Below are 6,339 nucleotides of genomic sequence, written 5' to 3'. Positions count from 1 at the left end.
CTAGGCAATTTACAAGGAAAAGAGGTTCATTTGGCTCATGGTTTTGCAGGCTGTAGAAGAAGCATAGTGCTGCCATCTGCATTTGGTGAGGACCTCAGATTGTTTCCACTCATAGCAGAAGGTGGAAGAGACTTGGCAGATGCAGAGATCTCATGGTGTGAGAGAAAGCAAGAGAGCAAGAAGGAGGTGCCAGGCTCTTTTTAACAACCAGCTCTCACAGGAACTTAGTGAGAACTCACTCCCCACAGGGCCGATTCCTCATGAATAGGTAAATAGAAGGGCATTATTTGATTCATGAGGAATCTGCCCCCATCACCCAAATACCAGGCATTATGCCGTGCCACTAACATTGGTGATCAAGTGTCAACGTAAGATTTGGAGGGGACAATATTCAAATGATCGCAAGACATAAGGGAAAAGGCAGAGAAGAATGGTTACTTAAAAGCCAAATAAAGAATATGATCCAAGGAAGAGAGAGGTGATGGATTGTCAGTGACAGAACCAAGCATCAAATACTTTGGAAAGAATGTCTGGGGTAAGTGCTTAACTGAAGAGGCTTCAATAGAGAATGAGAGGTGAGAAAGTAGAGAAAACATTTGAAAAGTCTTGATGCTAAGGAGGGAAGACAAATGAAGTAATAGCTGGAGGGAGATACAGGGTCATTAGAAGCTTTCTTTTTTCTTTCTTTCTTTGTATTTTGCTTTCTTTTGTTAGTGGGAGGTAGTTCAGTATGTTTATGAACAGATGGGAATGATCCCTCTCTAAGGAAAAAATAGATAATGTAGGAGAGAAAGGATAATTAAAGATGCAGAGTCCTTGAATACATGAGAAGGGATCTCGTCTACAAGTAGAGGGAGTGGTGAGAGCTCATCTGAGCTACAGACACAGAAAGGGAAAAGCATGCACAGGTAGAGACGCAGAGGTGGATTTCATGTTGGGTGAGAGAGAACAGAACTGAAGGTTGAAGTTGTTCTCTCTGCTTCCATTTTTTTTCAGTGTAATGAGAAGCAAGGTAATCAGATGAGAGTGAAGGATATCGTTAGAGGTTTGAATGCAGGCAGGAAAGGTTCAAATACTTACGTCAGAGACTAGGAGATTAAATAGACTATGGCAACTAAATAGGATTGTCAGGCAATATAATAGGATTGTATTTTTAATTTTTTTAAAAAATTGAAACAGGACATCACTCTGTCACCCAGGGTAGAGTGCAGTGGTGTAATCTTGGCTCACTGCAGCCTCGACCTCCCAGGCTCAAGTGACCTCCCACCTCAGCCTCCCAGGTAGCTGGGACTACAGGTGTGCGCCACCACGCCCAGCTAATTTTTATATTTTTTTTAGTGACAGTGTTTCACCATGTTGCCCAGACTGGTCTCTAACTCCTGAGCTCAAGCGATCCACCCACCTCAGCCTCCCAAAGTGCTAGGACTGCAGGCATGCATCACTATGCCTAGCTAATTTTTGTATTTTTTGCAGAGACAAGGTCCACTACATTGCCCAGACTGGTGTTGATCTTCTGGGCTCAAGTGATCTGCCTGCCTCGGCCTCCCAAAGTGCTGGGACTACAGGTGTGAGCCACCGGCCAAGATTGTACTTTTAAAGTAACACAAGACTGAGCATGGCTGTATGTTTTTCTTCATATATAACATTTGTTATAAACTTTAGTTTCCAAATACTGATCCGTTGAAAAAAATCCAGCTTTCCAACATACCATGTTTCATTTTTGTGAATGACACATGCACTCACAATTCAATAAAAGAGATGACTAATTTTATCTGTCATTGAAACGTTAATTGTGAGGATCTGGAAATACGTGACTAGATCACCATTACAGCTCAAGAAGAACCTCTTGCTACTTAAGTATAACAAAGAGCAGGACCCACTGTCTCTGCAACGTGCTGGCTCTTCATCCTTTTTTCTATTTGGTCACGTATTACAACAACTGTTGAAGGGAAATAGGTAAAGTGGTTGGGACTCTATCAAAAACACTTATCCTAGCCCATGGGTCTGTGTACTGCTTCACAACCTTTCTGGGATATCACATTAAGACATAATAGAAGGTACTAAGTGCTGAATACATGAGCTAGAGAACCAAGAGCTGTTTAAACTAAAATTGTCCTAGAACAGCAGCCACCTGGCTATGTGGGTTGATGCTGGAGCTAAATAGCAATCAATTGAGAAATGAAGATTTCAGTCAAATATTTGTTCATCTTCATAATAATTTTACTTACTTTTTCCATCCATGGATTTGCTGTGCTTTTTCTTACACACTCATGTACAATGTCAAAACTGGTTCTTTCCCTTAAAGCCAGCCCCCCACTTTTGGCAGTGAGAGTAGAAGCAATTTTTTTTTTTTTTTTAAATAGAGACAAGGTCTCCCTACGTTGTCAAATTCACGAGGCCAAGCGATCCTCCCACCTTGGCCTCCTAAAGTGCTGGGATTACAGGCTTCCCAAAGTGCTGGGATTACAGCTACCATGCCAGGCCTCCTCAATGGATTTAATGCTGCCTTCGTTTGGGATATATTCTTGGATATCCCTTTAGAACAAAAATTTGATTTTAAAATTTACTTTTCATGCTTTCAAAATTCACTATTATGGGACATGTAGTTAAGTAATACTAAAATCTAATAGGGCTATTTGCAATCAGTCAAAACATAAATAATAAAGATGTTCATTTTTCTCTAAAAGTAAGAATGAGAGAAAGGGATGGAATGGATTCCAGTCTGACAATAGCTTTTTAGTGAACAAATGAGGTATTCATAAAGGGGAGTGTGGGTGTATGTTAGAGCATGCATTGTAGCTACTGTCCCAATGAACAGTGTTCAGTATATTTTTAAAGTATTGAAAAAAAGGCATTTATAATGAAACAAATCTCTACCTTAATATACTTTTTGTGACTGCCATAAATTCAATTGCTATATGTGAATGAGGGATGTTTGATACAATATGTGAATGAGGGATATTTAGTTTTCAGTAAAGCTGATGTTTATCAGGTGGCTACAGTAAATCATTGATTTTTGTTAGCTATTATAGCATATAAGCAAGACAGATGCTCACAAAAACTTGTTGGTGTGCTTGTTTACAAATACTTACAGAGGAAACAGTCTTGAAAATATACAATGCACTATCTTCTTATTTCCTGGTTATTTTCAATGAAAGCTGCCAGTCTACTAAGTTTTTCCAGGAGCCTGTATGAAGGAAATCCATATCTATGTTAAGAACATTGTATTGAAAAGATAGAAACGCGGTTTTTAAATTCATATGCAGTTACTGGCCATGAAGAAAGTAAGTAGTTGTCTTGAGTTTGGCATACTCTACTGAAAAATATGATGATACTAACAATAGTAACAGCATCTTTGGGTGGGTCCTAAGAGATATCAGATTAAAGTCACTATGTAAAAAACAAACAGAAGAAATAATGATGTCATGTTGAATGTTATAGGATAGGGATCCCCAACCCCCCAGTACAGGTCGATGGCCTGTGGCCTGTTACAAACTGGGCCACAAAGCAGAATGTGAGTGGCAGGTGAGTGAGCATTACCGCCTAAGCTCCACTTCCTGTCAGATCGGGGCAGCATTCGATTCTCGTAGGAGTGTAAACCCCATTGTGAACTGTGCAGGTGAGGGATCTAGGTTACATGCTCCTTATGATAATTTAGGGATAAGTGTAATGTGCTTGAATCATCCCGAAACCATCACCCACAACCACCCCTCTCCTGTCCGTGGAAAAATGGTCTTCCATGAAACCAGTCCCTGGTGCCAAAATGTTGGGGACCATTGTTATATGACTAAAAACACCAGGTCAGGGAAAATTAAGTTAATAACTTATATTTAACTGTGCTTGTATCATAATCATTCACATTGTATAACTCCCAGGGGATTATATTCATGCAGAAGTGCTTAAAATTGATTCTAGCAATTATATTTCTAGTAGATCAAATTATTAAGATGGCCAAATGACATAAGGTAAAACTTCTGCCATTTTAGTTATACCGAAAAGATCACAGAGAAAAGTAACAAGGGAACTTTAAGGAAAGTCTTGTTCAACTGCCTCTTTTGTTTGGAGAATAAAATCAGGATAAGAGAAATGAATTAAGTTGTCCGTGGAGTTTTGATAAGTATTTAACCTCAATAACCACTAAATCCTTTTTATTTTATATTTTATTTTATTTTATTATTTTGAGATGGGATCTCGTTGTGTTGCCAAGGCTGGACTGCAGCGGCATGATCACTGTTCACTGCAGCCTTGATCTCTCAGGCTCAAGCAATTCTCCTGCCTCGGCCTCTTAAGCAGCTAATACTGCAGGAACATGCCATCAAACCCTGCTACATTTTAAAAATTATTTTTAGTAGAGACGAGATCTCACTGCGTGGTTCAGGTTGTTCTCAAACTCCTGGGCTCAAGTGATCCACCTGTCTCAGCTTCCCAAAGTGCTGTGAATACAGGTATGAGCTACCATGATGCCTGGCCACTAAATCTTTTCTTAAATAAAAATCTTTAGTCCTAAAATATAAAGGATTCAGAAGAATCCCATTTTGTTTGAGGTAATTAGCATAACTGTTTCTATGTCATTGGAATAGATTCTGAAAATCAAGATTTCACCAAAATTTATGGGTTGGTTTTATTTATCTTTAATGTTTGATAAATTTTCTTCCTAGAATTTCTCATGAAATGCAATCATTTATTATTTTTTAATCCCATTCATCTTCATATTTGATTTTCCCCCTCTGTTGCGTTTTACTTTAATTGATTCCTTGAAGCTGTTCTGAAATTTTTACCCACATCTGCCACCAGATTCGATTGGCTAATTGTCCTCTATGGAAGCACACCCATTATGCAACTGTTACGAAAACTTACAAAAAATCAATGTCAGGTCAACAAACACATCAGCCATGATCTCACTGAAAACTAATATTTTCAGGAAGCTTTTCACTTATTTTCAGGGGCTGTCTGTGGGTTTAGCATTTCATATTATTAACAGTGCAATGACAAACCTAGGGCAGGAGAGTTAATAATGGGATGTGCTTTTTCCTCTTGCTTTTAAAGAAAATATTCAAATGAGCAGAAGTTTCAAAAGCCCTGTTCAATACTGAGCTTTCTATATTAAAATAAACTGACAACTTGACTCTGACAGAATTAGATTCAATTAGGCTTAAAGGTAGGTCTAAAGGGGCTCAGGGAGAAATAAACAAACTTCTATTAATTTTTAGAAATATCTAGTAAGAACAAGTCATTTATGACTTTGTAGTTAAGTTCCTAGAGAAAGTTTACTAAGAATTGCTTTCTATGAGGCATGGTGGTAAAAGCTGCAAAATGAATTATGGTGAAAATATGCATTCTACTTTTTATTTTTCCTTATTAAATCCAGCAAGGGAATTTTGCCGAGCCTCTCCCACTAGTGAATTTATGTTGGTTTAGAACTACTTCTGCTTTCACTCATTTAACAGCTAAAGATCAAAATATTATATGAATGATTTAGTTATTTCTAGACAGACAACAGGTTTTCTTCTCCTAATGAGTAGAGAAATATGACTTCGGCATGTCCTGAAAGAGCATTTACCCAGTATTCTTTGTAGCCACCTAAACAAATTAAAGATCAAAACTGCATCATGGTCTTAATAAGAAAAACAAACATAAGAGGTAATGAAAATGGAATCATATCTCTTTTGTATTTGTAAAGTAATAGAGTGTATCAGGTTTTGTTCCTTATTATGAAATAACAAATTTTTAGAGAAAATAGAAAACCAACATAAGAAAATAAAAACAAATTGTAATCACATCAACTAGGTCACTTGTTAAATTATATATACACGTGTGTATGCCTGTGTATGTGTGTATGTGTGTGTGTGTGTGTGTGTGTGTGTGTGTAATACTGCGGTGAAGATACCGGAGCCTGACCTTCACAAAATGCTGTGGGGCCCCCATCCGGCCATGGAATACCCATCTCTAAATGTTTTTTCATGAGAGAAAAATATGTCTTTTTGGTTAATATATTGTTATTTTGAATTCTTCTATTGTAGACAACTCCAACTAATCTATATACACACATACACATGATCTATTTTGCTTATTAAGTTATTTTGCATAATTTTTTTATTTAAAAAATAGTGCATTACGGTATTATTTATCTTGATTACTGGTGGTTTTTTTTTTTTTTTTTTTTTTTTTTTGGTGCCTCTTAAATTTTACACCTGAGGAGAGTAGTGCCTTACTTACCTCATCCTAATTCTGGCCCTGAGGTCAAACATAGCAAAAGATAAAAATATAGACATTGATATAAACAGATGTATTTTTAATCAAAGAAATAAAATCAAACAATAGTACAATATGCATTCAAAA

Source organism: Symphalangus syndactylus, chromosome 14 (genome assembly GCF_028878055.3).
Source record: "Symphalangus syndactylus isolate Jambi chromosome 14, NHGRI_mSymSyn1-v2.1_pri, whole genome shotgun sequence".
Lineage (NCBI taxonomy): Eukaryota > Metazoa > Chordata > Mammalia > Primates > Hylobatidae > Symphalangus > Symphalangus syndactylus.
Note: the sequence above shows the minus strand (reverse complement) of the source record.